The 14,370-nt window shown below is 45.0% G+C and overlaps 15 non-coding genes across 15 annotated transcripts; 10 read left to right on the top strand and 5 right to left on the bottom strand.

The window, feature by feature from the left end:
* Positions 1-576: 576 nt before the first annotated feature.
* Positions 577-715, bottom strand: LOC128750343 (U4 spliceosomal RNA). Its single transcript, XR_008413144.1, has one exon. It is a non-coding gene; the product is annotated as a U4 spliceosomal RNA (small nuclear RNA).
* An 821-nt stretch (positions 716-1,536) lies between these two features.
* Positions 1,537-1,618, top strand: trnas-aga (transfer RNA serine (anticodon AGA)). The gene has a single exon. It is a non-coding gene; the product is annotated as a tRNA-Ser (tRNA).
* Positions 1,619-1,893: 275 nt separating this feature from the next.
* On the top strand, positions 1,894-2,007 carry LOC128750308 (U5 spliceosomal RNA). Its single transcript, XR_008413111.1, has one exon. It is a non-coding gene; the product is annotated as a U5 spliceosomal RNA (small nuclear RNA).
* A 1,401-nt stretch (positions 2,008-3,408) lies between these two features.
* On the bottom strand, positions 3,409-3,547 carry LOC128750240 (U4 spliceosomal RNA). Its single transcript, XR_008413046.1, has one exon. It is a non-coding gene; the product is annotated as a U4 spliceosomal RNA (small nuclear RNA).
* An 822-nt stretch (positions 3,548-4,369) lies between these two features.
* Positions 4,370-4,451, top strand: trnas-aga (transfer RNA serine (anticodon AGA)). Its single transcript has one exon. It is a non-coding gene; the product is annotated as a tRNA-Ser (tRNA).
* Positions 4,452-4,727: 276 nt separating this feature from the next.
* On the top strand, positions 4,728-4,840 carry LOC128750280 (U5 spliceosomal RNA). Its single transcript, XR_008413084.1, has one exon. It is a non-coding gene; the product is annotated as a U5 spliceosomal RNA (small nuclear RNA).
* A 1,401-nt stretch (positions 4,841-6,241) lies between these two features.
* LOC128750239 (U4 spliceosomal RNA) lies at positions 6,242-6,380 on the bottom strand. Its single transcript, XR_008413045.1, has one exon. It is a non-coding gene; the product is annotated as a U4 spliceosomal RNA (small nuclear RNA).
* Positions 6,381-7,202: 822 nt separating this feature from the next.
* Positions 7,203-7,284, top strand: trnas-aga (transfer RNA serine (anticodon AGA)). Its single transcript has one exon. It is a non-coding gene; the product is annotated as a tRNA-Ser (tRNA).
* Positions 7,285-7,560: 276 nt separating this feature from the next.
* LOC128750279 (U5 spliceosomal RNA) lies at positions 7,561-7,673 on the top strand. The gene has a single exon (XR_008413083.1). It is a non-coding gene; the product is annotated as a U5 spliceosomal RNA (small nuclear RNA).
* Positions 7,674-9,074: 1,401 nt separating this feature from the next.
* On the bottom strand, positions 9,075-9,213 carry LOC128750342 (U4 spliceosomal RNA). Its single transcript, XR_008413143.1, has one exon. It is a non-coding gene; the product is annotated as a U4 spliceosomal RNA (small nuclear RNA).
* An 821-nt stretch (positions 9,214-10,034) lies between these two features.
* Positions 10,035-10,116, top strand: trnas-aga (transfer RNA serine (anticodon AGA)). Its single transcript has one exon. It is a non-coding gene; the product is annotated as a tRNA-Ser (tRNA).
* Positions 10,117-10,392: 276 nt separating this feature from the next.
* Positions 10,393-10,505, top strand: LOC128750278 (U5 spliceosomal RNA). Its single transcript, XR_008413082.1, has one exon. It is a non-coding gene; the product is annotated as a U5 spliceosomal RNA (small nuclear RNA).
* Positions 10,506-11,906: 1,401 nt separating this feature from the next.
* Positions 11,907-12,045, bottom strand: LOC128750341 (U4 spliceosomal RNA). The gene has a single exon (XR_008413142.1). It is a non-coding gene; the product is annotated as a U4 spliceosomal RNA (small nuclear RNA).
* Positions 12,046-12,866: 821 nt separating this feature from the next.
* On the top strand, positions 12,867-12,948 carry trnas-aga (transfer RNA serine (anticodon AGA)). The gene has a single exon. It is a non-coding gene; the product is annotated as a tRNA-Ser (tRNA).
* A 276-nt stretch (positions 12,949-13,224) lies between these two features.
* On the top strand, positions 13,225-13,337 carry LOC128750277 (U5 spliceosomal RNA). Its single transcript, XR_008413081.1, has one exon. It is a non-coding gene; the product is annotated as a U5 spliceosomal RNA (small nuclear RNA).
* The last annotated feature ends 1,033 nt before the right edge of the window (positions 13,338-14,370 follow it).

Here is a 14,370-nt window from a genome sequence, read left to right as displayed (position 1 = left end):
GGAAAGCGCTCAACTACAGTACCATGTTCGGCGGAACGTATGAGCCGACTCCAATGGTAACCACAAACCAGGATACGCTGAACACAGTAAACAGCACCTCGAAGAAAAGGAGCATCAACAATTGAGCAAAGCCCCAATGGCTTTCATCAACACAAACCTTTAACTCATGGTGTCATCCTCTGCAGCATGTGACGAGAAAAGGACAAACCGGGTACTTTTCTTTTTTTACATTCATAAAGATCCACTTTGGTTCACTGAAGAACTTCAAGGTTCTCTGCCACATTTGACGTCAAAGTAGAGTTGGTGACCTGAAATAATGTAAAAATGTGTGCTCAGTGTTTTCATCGTACTGCGCGCTTGTGCGATCCCCAGTGGACTGAAACCTTTTATTTCTGTTTCAAGAGGGTTTTTGTCCAATACTGCGAAAACAGCGCAATGAAAAAGAATCGGACACAATCTTGAAGCGTTGGACGGTCGGAAATGGTCTTGCTAGATTACGATCACGTATCTCGGCAGGTTCTTATTTTGCAGAGGAGTCGGGAATTTTTGGATTTTGTTACATCAACAGCAAACATGTCCCCACAGAGACAGCAAAAATTGCCGTAACAACTGTATTTCAAGTCGTCAAGGCGGGGTATTGGGTAAAGTTTTCAACTAGCAATAATCGCGCCTCGGATAAACCTCATAGGCTACGATACTGCCACTGCGCAAAGCTGCTGCTTGAGTTGCTCAGATGAGGACCCATGTAATTACACGTTACATTACGTGATGGTTCCACAGAGCCACAACCACAAATGATGCTCAAGTATTCCCACCTGCATTCATAACACTCACACTGCTGTATTTTAGACATGACCGATGCAGCCATTTATGTACAGAGTGGAACTGAGTGGAAACAAATCTTGATTTGACATGGACTAAAAGAAATAGAGAAGCTAAGGAGCCTTACTGAGTCAGCCAAAAACACCATCACACCGCATGTTTGTAAATCCGGTATTGTCGAGTTCTCTATGTGAAAGTGAATGTTCCTTGACGGGAATCTGTGCAATGCCGTTCTTGTGTAAACTGTAGCTGCCTTCCAAGCAGTTGACCTGGGTTCAGTTCTCAGGCTTTGCCAATTGTTTTTGCCATCAAACCATGGATGGCAGAATATTTGTGCCTCAACTGTCAACACCAGAAATGTCCCATTTCGGCTGGACGCGGACGACCAACACATAGGTGTCAATGGGAAAAAATCAATCTCCGCCTCGCGTTGTTGGTAAGACTCGAAGCTACGGGGGAAATCCCCAATGGATTTCAGTTCCACGGCCTTCATCGCTCGTGCCTTCAGTGGATATGTGACTGGGCCGAAGAAACCAGTTCTGTGAATCACGATTGAATGGAATGGGGTACGTGCAGTGGCTGGGAATCGAACCCAGGTCAATTGCTTGAAAAGCAGCCATCATCATTGATGCTTGAAAGAAGACGGAGAGATGATGCGAACCCATTTCTAATCAACCAATAACAAAATGAATGATGAAGTGGCTGGCTTCCGGTGTTGTTGTGGCCGAGTGGTTAAGGCGATGGACTAGAAATCCATTGGGGTTTCCCTGCGTAGGTTCGAGTCCTACCAACAACGTGAATGGAGAATTTCTCGCCTTGTGACCTATGCGTCGCAGTCAGCTTCCAGAATTACCTGATGTTTGAAGCCCAAACAGCTTGAGCGTTGTGGACAAGCTGCTCATGGAGTTTAAGTTGCATCTCATTATCTTGTGTAGTACTTTTTGACGGATGACTTCGCTCCTTTATCTTCATTCCAGATGTTGTGAGACACGCACCGTGCAGAGGGCGCCACCATGACTTAAAGGTTGATGTGGAAGAATACAGCTCCTTCTCTGGTTCAGTGTCAGTAGTTCACTCATGTTTCTCTTCAGATCGTATAAATCTTTCGCCTTTTACTAAAGATTTCCGTGGAGAGGAACACCATGAGTTTTTACTAATTTTTTGATGCTCTACTCTTGTAGGGCTTCTCGCAGTGTTCAATGTAACCTGACTGGTTAACGACTTTGGGTCACAAGTGCATCGTTTATGTGTATCCATGAAGTAGCACAGTTTGTTGTCTTACTTTAATTGAGCCATCACTCAATTTTTTTCAGAACAACATGTGTTCCTCGTCTCAAAGTGTCTCTCTTTTTGTTGTGATCCTCATTCTCATGTCTCTGTGACGTAATTGGTCAGCGCGTTTGGCTGTTGTTGGAATGGCTGGTGGTTAGAGACCACCTTGGGAAAAAGATCCACTTTGTATCCGTGACAAACCTCACGGTTAGTGGGGCAGGCGATCGGTTGGTGATTTCACAGTGCTGTCGGCCCGTACGGACTGGAATGTTTTATTTCTACTTTCAAAGGGTTTTACTCAATACTTTGAGGAAACTGCGTGGAAAGATCAGACCCTGCCTTTAATTGATGGACTGTCACGACATACAGTCCGGTAGAACTCTAATCAGCTGAAGACCAATGAAGTCTCACACACACTATGCTACGTGACGGTTCTACAGACCGATTCCCGGTGGACACAACGTCACGTCATTCAGCATATTCCGCCCCAAGACACAGCACGATTGCCATGTGACAGTTCTGCAGACTCAAAATAGCCAAAGCATCCGAAACACGACCCAACGTTGTTGGTAGGACTTGAAATTACGCCGGTACAAGTCAATGGATTTCAAGTCCATCGCCTTAACCACTCGGCCACAATAACATCTGGACGAGAGACGTTTTCAGTCATTTGTCAATTTGGAAATACTGAGTAGTACAGAAATTACGGTATGTCAGAAGAGTAGACTTGCAATAGCTGGAAAGCGCTCAACTACAGTACCATGTACGGCGGAACGTATGAGCCGACTCCAATGGTAACCACAAACCAGGATACACTGAACACAGTAAACAGCACCTCGAAGAAAAGGAGCATCAACAACTGAGCAAAGCCCCAATGGCTTTCATCAACACAAACCTTTAACTCATGGTGTCATCCTCTGCAGCATGTGACGAGAAAAGGACAAACCGGGTACTTTTCTTTTTTTACATTCATAAATATCCACTTTGGTTCACTGAAGAACTTCAAGGTTCTCTGCCACATTTGACGTCAAAGTAGAGTTGGTGACCTGAAATAATGTAAAAATGTGTGCTCAGTGTTTTCATCGTACTGCGCGCTTGTGCGATCCCCAGTGGACTGAAATCTTTTATTTCTGTTTCAAGAGGGTTTTTGTCCAATACTGCGAAAACAGCGCAATGAAAAAGAATCGGACACAATCTTGAAGCGTTGGACGGTCGGAAATGGTCTTGCTAGATTACGATCACGTATCTCGGCAGGTTCTTATTTTGCAGAGGAGTCGGGAATTTTTGGATTTTGTTACATCAACAGCAAACATGTCCCCACAGAGACAGCAAAAATTGCCGTAACAACTGTATTTCAAGTGGCCAAGGCAGGGTATTGGGTAAAGTTTTCAACTAGCAATAATCGCGCCTCGGATAAACCTCATAGGCTACGATACTGCCACTGCGCAAAGCTGCTGCTTGAGTTGCTCAGATGAGGACCCATGTAATTACACGTTACATTACGTGATGGTTCCACAGAGCCACAACCACAAATGATGCTCAAGTATTCCCACCTGCATTCATAACACTCACACTGCTGTATTTTAGACATGACCGATGCAGCCATTTATGTACAGAGTGGAACTGAGTGGAAACAAATCTTGATTTGACATGGACTAAAAGAAATAGAGAAGCTAAGGAGCCTTACTGAGTCAGCCAAAAACACCATCACACCGCATGTTTGTAAATCCGGTATTGTCGAGTTCTCTATGTGAAAGTGAATGTTCCTTGACGGGAATCTGTGCAATGCCGTTCTTGTGTAAACTGTAGCTGCCTTCCAAGCAGTTGACCTGGGTTCAGTTCTCAGGCTTTGCCAATTGTTTTTGCCATCAAACCATGGATGGCAGAATATTTGTGCCTCAACTGTCAACACCAGAAATGTCCCATTTCGGCTGGACGCGGACGACCAACACATAGGTGTCAATGGGATAAAAGTCAATCTCCGCCTCGCGTTGTTGGTAAGACTCGAAGCTACGGGGGAAATCCCCAATGGATTTCAGTTCCACGGCCTTCATCGCTCGTGCCTTCAGTGGATATGTGACTGGGCCGAAGAAACCAGTTCTGTGAATCACGATTGAATGGAATGGGGTACGTGCAGTGGCTGGGAATCGAACCCAGGTCAATTGCTTGAAAAGCAGCCATCATCATTGATGCTTGAAAGAAGACGGAGAGATGATGCGAACCGATTTCTAATCAACCAATAACAAAATGAATGATGAAGTGGCTGGCTTCCGGTGTTGTTGTGGCCGAGTGGTTAAGGCGATGGACTAGAAATCCATTGGGGTTTCCCTGCGTAGGTTCGAGTCCTACCAACAACGTGAATGGAGAATTTCTCGCCTTGTGACCTATGCGTCGCAGTCAGCTTCCAGAATTACCTGATGTTTGAAGCCCAAACAGCTTGAGCGTTGTGGACAAGCTGCTCATGGAGTTTAAGTCGCATCTCATTATCTTGTGTAGTACTTTTTGACGGATGACTTCGCTCCTTTATCTTCATTCCAGATGTTGTGAGACACGCACCGTGCAGAGGGCGCCACCATGACTTAAAGGTTGATGTGGAAGAATACAGCTCCTTCTCTGGTTCAGTGTCAGTAGTTCACTCATGTTTCTCTTCAGATCGTATAAATCTTTCGCCTTTTACTAAAGATTTCCGTGGAGAGGAACAACATGAGTTTTTACTAATTTTTTGATGCTCTACTCTTGTAGGGCTTCTCGCAGTGTTCAATGTAACCTGACTGGTTAACGACTTTGGGTCACAAGTGCATCGTTTATGTGTATCCATGAAGTAGCACAGTTTGTTGTCTTACTTTAATTGAGCCATCACTCAATTTTTTTCAGAACAACATGTGTTCCTCTTCTCAAAGTGTCTCTCTTTTTGTCGTGATCCTCATTCTCATGTCTCTGTGACGTAATTGGTCAGCGCGTTTGGCTGTTGTTGGAATGGCTGGTGGTTAGAGACCACCTTGGGAAAAAGATCCACTTTGTATCCGTGACAAACCTCACGGTTAGTGGGGCAGGCGATCGGTTGGTGATTTCACAGTGCTGTCGGCCCGTACGGACTGGAATGTTTTATTTCTACTTTCAAAGGGTTTTACTCAATACTTTGAGGAAACTGCGTGGAAAGATCAGACCCTGCCTTTAATTGAAGGACTGTCACGACATACAGTCCGGTAGAACTCTAATCAGCTGAAGACCAATGAAGTCTCACACACACTATGCTACGTGACGGTTCTACAGACCGATTCCCGGTGGACACAACGTCACGTCATTCAGCATATTCCGCCCCAAGACACAGCACGATTGCCATGTGACAGTTCTGCAGACTCAAAATAGCCAAAGGATCCGAAACACGAACCAACGTTGTTGGTAGGACTTGAAATTACGCCGGTACAAGTCAATGGATTTCAAGTCCATCGCCTTAACCACTCGGCCACAATAACATCTGGACGAGAGACGTTTTCAGTCATTTGTCAATTTGGAAATACTGAGTAGTACAGAAATTACGGTATGTCAGAAGAGTAGACTTGCAATAGCTGGAAAGCGCTCAACTACAGTACCATGTACGGCGGAACGTATGAGCCGACTCCAATGGTAACCACAAACCAGGATACGCTGAACACAGTAAACAGCACCTCGAAGAAAAGGAGCATCAACAACTGAGCAAAGCCCCAATGGCTTTCATCAACACAAACCTTTAACTCATGGTGTCATCCTCTGCAGCATGTGACGAGAAAAGGACAAACCGGGTACTTTTCTTTTTTTACATTCATAAATATCCACTTTGGTTCACTGAAGAACTTCAAGGTTCTCTGCCACATTTGACGTCAAAGTAGAGTTGGCGACCTGAAATAATGTAAAAATGTGTGCTCAGTGTTTTCATCGTACTGCGCGCTTGTGCGATCCCCAGTGGACTGAAATCTTTTATTTCTGTTTCAAGAGGGTTTTTGTCCAATACTGCGAAAACAGCGCAATGAAAAAGAATCGGACACAATCTTGAAGCGTTGGACGGTCGGAAATGGTCTTGCTAGATTACGATCACGTATCTCGGCAGGTTCTTATTTTGCAGAGGAGTCGGGAATTTTTGGATTTTGTTACATCAACAGCAAACATGTCCCCACAGAGACAGCAAAAATTGCCGTAACAACTGTATTTCAAGTGGCCAAGGCAGGGTATTGGGTAAAGTTTTCAACTAGCAATAATCGCGCCTCGGATAAACCTCATAGGCTACGATACTGCCACTGCGCAAAGCTGCTGCTTGAGTTGCTCAGATGAGGACCCATGTAATTACACGTTACATTACGTGATGGTTCCACAGAGCCACAACCACAAATGATGCTCAAGTATTCCCACCTGCATTCATAACACTCACACTGCTGTATTTTAGACATGACCGATGCAGCCATTTATGTACAGAGTGGAACTGAGTGGAAACAAATCTTGATTTGACATGGACTAAAAGAAATAGAGAAGCTAAGGAGCCTTACTGAGTCAGCCAAAAACACCATCACACCGCATGTTTGTAAATCCGGTATTGTCGAGTTCTCTATGTGAAAGTGAATGTTCCTTGACGGGAATCTGTGCAATGCCGTTCTTGTGTAAACTGTAGCTGCCTTCCAAGCAGTTGACCTGGGTTCAGTTCTCAGGCTTTGCCAATTGTTTTTGCCATCAAACCATGGATGGCAGAATATTTGTGCCTCAACTGTCAACACCAGAAATGTCCCATTTCGGCTGGACGCGGACGACCAACACATAGGTGTCAATGGGATAAAAGTCAATCTCCGCCTCGCGTTGTTGGTAAGACTCGAAGCTACGGGGGAAATCCCCAATGGATTTCAGTTCCACGGCCTTCATCGCTCGTGCCTTCAGTGGATATGTGACTGGGCCGAAGAAACCAGTTCTGTGAATCACGATTGAATGGAATGGGGTACGTGCAGTGGCTGGGAATCGAACCCAGGTCAATTGCTTGAAAAGCAGCCATCATCATTGATGCTTGAAAGAAGACGGAGAGATGATGCGAACCGATTTCTAATCAACCAATAACAAAATGAATGATGAAGTGGCTGGCTTCCGGTGTTGTTGTGGCCGAGTGGTTAAGGCGATGGACTAGAAATCCATTGGGGTTTCCCTGCGTAGGTTCGAGTCCTACCAACAACGTGAATGGAGAATTTCTCGCCTTGTGACCTATGCGTCGCAGTCAGCTTCCAGAATTACCTGATGTTTGAAGCCCAAACAGCTTGAGCGTTGTGGACAAGCTGCTCATGGAGTTTAAGTCGCATCTCATTATCTTGTGTAGTACTTTTTGACGGATGACTTCGCTCCTTTATCTTCATTCCAGATGTTGTGAGACACGCACCGTGCAGAGGGCGCCACCATGACTTAAAGGTTGATGTGGAAGAATACAGCTCCTTCTCTGGTTCAGTGTCAGTAGTTCACTCATGTTTCTCTTCAGATCGTATAAATCTTTCGCCTTTTACTAAAGATTTCCGTGGAGAGGAACAACATGAGTTTTTACTAATTTTTTGATGCTCTACTCTTGTAGGGCTTCTCGCAGTGTTCAATGTAACCTGACTGGTTAACGACTTTGGGTCACAAGTGCATCGTTTATGTGTATCCATGAAGTAGCACAGTTTGTTGTCTTACTTTAATTGAGCCATCACTCAATTTTTTTCAGAACAACATGTGTTCCTCTTCTCAAAGTGTCTCTCTTTTTGTCGTGATCCTCATTCTCATGTCTCTGTGACGTAATTGGTCAGCGCGTTTGGCTGTTGTTGGAATGGCTGGTGGTTAGAGACCACCTTGGGAAAAAGATCCACTTTGTATCCGTGACAAACCTCACGGTTAGTGGGGCAGGCGATCGGTTGGTGATTTCACAGTGCTGTCGGCCCGTACGGACTGGAATGTTTTATTTCTACTTTCAAAGGGTTTTACTCAATACTTTGAGGAAACTGCGTGGAAAGATCAGACCCTGCCTTTAATTGAAGGACTGTCACGACATACAGTCCGGTAGAACTCTAATCAGCTGAAGACCAATGAAGTCTCACACACACTATGCTACGTGACGGTTCTACAGACCGATTCCCGGTGGACACAACGTCACGTCATTCAGCATATTCCGCCCCAAGACACAGCACGATTGCCATGTGACAGTTCTGCAGACTCAAAATAGCCAAAGGATCCGAAACACGAACCAACGTTGTTGGTAGGACTTGAAATTACGCCGGTACAAGTCAATGGATTTCAAGTCCATCGCCTTAACCACTCGGCCACAATAACATCTGGACGAGAAACGTTTTCAGTCATTTGTCAATTTGGAAATACTGAGTAGTACAGAAATTACGGTATGTCAGAAGAGTAGACTTGCAATAGCTAGAAAGCGCTCAACTACAGTACCATGTACGGCGGAACGTATGAGCCGACTCCAATGGTAACCACAAACCAGGATACGCTGAACACAGTAAACAGCACCTCGAAGAAAAGGAGCATCAACAATTGAGCAAAGCCCCAATGGCTTTCATCAACACAAACATTTAACTCATGGTGTCGTCCTCTGCAGCATGTGACGAGAAAAGGACAAACCGGGTACTTTTCTTTTTTTACATTCATAAAGATCCACTTTGGTTCACTGAAGAACTTCAAGGTTCTCTACCACATTTGACGTCAAAGTAGAGTTGGTGACCTGAAATAATGTAAAAATGTGTGCTCAGTGTTTTCATCGTACTGCGCGCTTGTGCGATCCCCAGTCGACTGAAACCTTTTATTTCTGTTTCAAGAGGGTTTTTGTCCAATACTGCGAAAACAGCGCAATGAAAAAGAATCGGACACAATCTTGAAGCGTTGGACGGTCGGAAATGGTCTTGCTAGATTACGATCACGTATCTCGGCAGGTTCTTATTTTGCAGAGGAGTCGGGAATTTTTGGATTTTGTTACATCAACAGCAAACATGTCCCCACAGAGACAGCAAAAATTGCCGTAACAACTGTATTTCAAGTCGTCAAGGCGGGGTATTGGGTAAAGTTTTCAACTAGCAATAATCGCGCCTCGGATAAACCTCATAGGCTACGATACTGCCACTGCGCAAAGCTGCTGCTTGAGTTGCTCAGATGAGGACCCATGTAATTACACGTTACATTACGTGATGGTTCCACAGAGCCACAACCACAAATGATGCTCAAGTATTCCCACCTGCATTCATAACACTCACACTGCTGTATTTTAGACATGACCGATGCAGCCATTTATGTACAGAGTGGAACTGAGTGGAAACAAATCTTGATTTGACATGGACTAAAAGAAATAGAGAAGCTAAGGAGCCTTACTGAGTCAGCCAAAAACACCATCGCACCGCATGTTTGTAAATCCGGTATTGCCGAGTTCTCTATGTGAAAGTGAATGTTCCTTGACGGGAATCTGTGCAATGCCGTTCTTGTGTAAACTGTAGCTGCCTTCCAGGCAGTTGACCTGGGTTCAGTTCTCAGGCTTTGCCAATTGTTTTTGCCATCAAACCATGGATGGCAGAATATTTGTGCCTCAACTGTGAACACCAGAAATGTCCCATTTCGGCTGGACGCGGACGACCAACACATAGGTGTCAATGGGAAAAAATCAATCTCCGCCTCGCGTTGTTGGTAAGACTCGAAGCTACGGGGGAAATCCCCAATGGATTTCAGTTCCACGGCCTTCATCGCTCGTGCCTTCAGTGGATATGTGACTGGGCCGAAGAAACCAGTTCTGTGAATCACGATTGAATGGAATGGGGTACGTGCAGTGGCTGGGAATCGAACCCAGGTCAATTGCTTGAAAAGCAGCCATCATCATTGATGCTTGAAAGAAGACGGAGCGATGATGCGAACCGATTTCTAATCAACCAATAACAAAATGAATGATGAAGTGGCTGGCTTCCGGTGTTGTTGTGGCCGAGTGGTTAAGGCGATGGACTAGAAATCCATTGGGGTTTCCCTGCGTAGGTTCGAGTCCTACCAACAACGTGAATGGAGAATTTCTCGCCTTGTGACCTATGCGTCGCAGTCAGCTTCCAGAATTACCTGATGTTTGAAGCCCAAACAGCTTGAGCGTTGTGGACAAGCTGCTCATGGAGTTTAAGTCGCATCTCATTATCTTGTGTAGTACTTTTTGACGGATGACTTCGCTCCTTTATCTTCATTCCAGATGTTGTGAGACACGCACCGTGCAGAGGGCGCCACCATGACTTAAAGGTTGATGTGGAAGAATACAGCTCCTTCTCTGGTTCAGTGTCAGTAGTTCACTCATGTTTCTCTTCAGATCGTATAAATCTTTCGCCTTTTACTAAAGATTTCCGTGGAGAGGAACAACATGAGTTTTTACTAATTTTTTGATGCTCTACTCTTGTAGGGCTTCTCGCAGTGTTCAATGTAACCTGACTGGTTAACGACTTTGGGTCACAAGTGCATCGTTTATGTGTATCCATGAAGTAGCACAGTTTGTTGTCTTACTTTAATTGAGCCATCACTCAATTTTTTTCAGAACAACATGTGTTCCTCGTCTCAAAGTGTCTCTCTTTTTGTCGTGATCCTCATTCTCATGTCTCTGTGACGTAATTGGTCAGCGCGTTTGGCTGTTGTTGGAATGGCTGGTGGTTAGAGACCACCTTGGGAAAAAGATCCACTTTGTATCCGTGACAAACCTCACGGTTAGTGGGGCAGGCGATCGGTTGGTGATTTCACAGTGCTGTCGGCCCGTACGGACTGGAATGTTTTATTTCTACTTTCAAAGGGTTTTACTCAATACTTTGAGGAAACTGCGTGGAAAGATCAGACCCTGCCTTTAATTGATGGACTGTCACGACATACAGTCCGGTAGAACTCTAATCAGCTGAAGACCAATGAAGTCTCACACACACTATGCTACGTGACGGTTCTACAGACCGATTCCCGGTGGACACAACGTCACGTCATTCAGCATATTCCGCCCCAAGACACAGCACGATTGCCATGTGACAGTTCTGCAGACTCAAAATAGCCAAAGCATCCGAAACACGAACCAACGTTGTTGGTAGGACTTGAAATTACGCCGGTACAAGTCAATGGATTTCAAGTCCATCGCCTTAACCACTCGGCCACAATAACATCTGGACGAGAGACGTTTTCAGTCATTTGTCAATTTGGAAATACTGAGTAGTACAGAAATTACGGTATGTCAGAAGAGTAGACTTGCAATAGCTGGAAAGCGCTCAACTACAGTACCATGTTCGGCGGAACGTATGAGCCGACTCCAATGGTAACCACAAACCAGGATACGCTGAACACAGTAAACAGCACCTCGAAGAAAAGGAGCATCAACAATTGAGCAAAGCCCCAATGGCTTTCATCAACACAAACCTTTAACTCATGGTGTCATCCTCTGCAGCATGTGACGAGAAAAGGACAAACCGGGTACTTTTCTTTTTTTACATTCATAAAGATCCACTTTGGTTCACTGAAGAACTTCAAGGTTCTCTGCCACATTTGACGTCAAAGTAGAGTTGGTGACCTGAAATAATGTAAAAATGTGTGCTCAGTGTTTTCATCGTACTGCGCGCTTGTGCGATCCCCAGTGGACTGAAACCTTTTATTTCTGTTTCAAGAGGGTTTTTGTCCAATACTGCGAAAACAGCGCAATGAAAAAGAATCGGACACAATCTTGAAGCGTTGGACGGTCGGAAATGGTCTTGCTAGATTACGATCACGTATCTCGGCAGGTTCTTATTTTGCAGAGGAGTCGGGAATTTTTGGATTTTGTTACATCAACAGCAAACATGTCCCCACAGAGACAGCAAAAATTGCCGTAACAACTGTATTTCAAGTCGTCAAGGCGGGGTATTGGGTAAAGTTTTCAACTAGCAATAATCGCGCCTCGGATAAACCTCATAGGCTACGATACTGCCACTGCGCAAAGCTGCTGCTTGAGTTGCTCAGATGAGGACCCATGTAATTACACGTTACATTACGTGATGGTTCCACAGAGCCACAACCACAAATGATGCTCAAGTATTCCCACCTGCATTCATAACACTCACACTGCTGTATTTTAGACATGACCGATGCAGCCATTTATGTACAGAGTGGAACTGAGTGGAAACAAATCTTGATTTGACATGGACTAAAAGAAATAGAGAAGCTAAGGAGCCTTACTGAGTCAGCCAAAAACACCATCACACCGCATGTTTGTAAATCCGGTATTGTCGAGTTCTCTATGTGAAAGTGAATGTTCCTTGACGGGAATCTGTGCAATGCCGTTCTTGTGTAAACTGTAGCTGCCTTCCAAGCAGTTGACCTGGGTTCAGTTCTCAGGCTTTGCCAATTGTTTTTGCCATCAAACCATGGATGGCAGAATATTTGTGCCTCAACTGTCAACACCAGAAATGTCCCATTTCGGCTGGACGCGGACGACCAACACATAGGTGTCAATGGGAAAAAATCAATCTCCGCCTCGCGTTGTTGGTAAGACTCGAAGCTACGGGGGAAATCCCCAATGGATTTCAGTTCCACGGCCTTCATCGCTCGTGCCTTCAGTGGATATGTGACTGGGCCGAAGAAACCAGTTCTGTGAATCACGATTGAATGGAATGGGGTACGTGCAGTGGCTGGGAATCGAACCCAGGTCAATTGCTTGAAAAGCAGCCATCATCATTGATGCTTGAAAGAAGACGGAGAGATGATGCGAACCCATTTCTAATCAACCAATAACAAAATGAATGATGAAGTGGCTGGCTTCCGGTGTTGTTGTGGCCGAGTGGTTAAGGCGATGGACTAGAAATCCATTGGGGTTTCCCTGCGTAGGTTCGAGTCCTACCAACAACGTGAATGGAGAATTTCTCGCCTTGTGACCTATGCGTCGCAGTCAGCTTCCAGAATTACCTGATGTTTGAAGCCCAAACAGCTTGAGCGTTGTGGACAAGCTGCTCATGGAGTTTAAGTCGCATCTCATTATCTTGTGTAGTACTTTTTGACGGATGACTTCGCTCCTTTATCTTCATTCCAGATGTTGTGAGACACGCACCGTGCAGAGGGCGCCACCATGACTTAAAGGTTGATGTGGAAGAATACAGCTCCTTCTCTGGTTCAGTGTCAGTAGTTCACTCATGTTTCTCTTCAGATCGTATAAATCTTTCGCCTTTTACTAAAGATTTCCGTGGAGAGGAACAACATGAGTTTTTACTAATTTTTTGATGCTCTACTCTTGTAGGGCTTCTCGCAGTGTTCAATGTAACCTGACTGGTTAACGACTTTGGGTCACAAGTGCATCGTTTATGTGTATCCATGAAGTAGCACAGTTTGTTGTCTTACTTTAATTGAGCCATCACTCAATTTTTTTCAGAACAACATGTGTTCCTCGTCTCAAAGTGTCTCTCTTTTTGTCGTGATCCTCATTCTCATGTCTCTGTGACGTAATTGGTCAGCGCGTTTGGCTGTTGTTGGAATGGCTGGTGGTTAGAGACCACCTTGGGAAAAAGATCCACTTTGTATCCGTGACAAACCTCACGGTTAGTGGGGCAGGCGATCGGTTGGTGATTTCACAGTGCTGTCGGCCCGTACGGACTGGAATGTTTTATTTCTACTTTCAAAGGGTTTTACTCAATACTTTGAGGAAACTGCGTGGAAAGATCAGACCCTGCCTTTAATTGATGGACTGTCACGACATACAGTCCGGTAGAACTCTAATCAGCTGAAGACCAATGAAGTCTCACACACACTATGCTACGTGACGGTTCTACAGACCGATTCCCGGTGGACACAACGTCACGTCATTCAGCATATTCCGCCCCAAGACACAGCACGATTGCCATGTGACAGTTCTGCAGACTCAAAATAGCCAAAGCATCCGAAACACGACCCAACGTTGTTGGTAGGACTTGAAATTACGCCGGTACAAGTCAATGGATTTCAAGTCCATCGCCTTAACCACTCGGCCACAATAACATCTGGACGAGAGACGTTTTCAGTCATTTGTCAATTTGGAAATACTGAGTAGTACAGAAATTACGGTATGTCAGAAGAGTAGACTTGCAATAGCTGGAAAGCGCTCAACTACAGTACCATGTACGGCGGAACGTATGAGCCGACTCCAATGGTAACCACAAACCAGGACACGCTGAACACAGTAAACAGCACCTCGAAGAAAAGGAGCATCAACAATTGAGCAAAGCCCCAATGGCTTTCATCAACACAAACCTTTAACTCATGGTGTCATCCTCTGCAGCATGTGACGAGAAAAGGACAAAC

This window comes from Synchiropus splendidus, chromosome 18 (assembly GCF_027744825.2).
Source record: "Synchiropus splendidus isolate RoL2022-P1 chromosome 18, RoL_Sspl_1.0, whole genome shotgun sequence".
NCBI classification, from domain to species: domain Eukaryota; kingdom Metazoa; phylum Chordata; class Actinopteri; order Syngnathiformes; family Callionymidae; genus Synchiropus; species Synchiropus splendidus.
The sequence above is the reverse complement of the archived record's forward strand: the minus strand, read 5'-3'. Positions and strand labels throughout refer to the sequence as shown.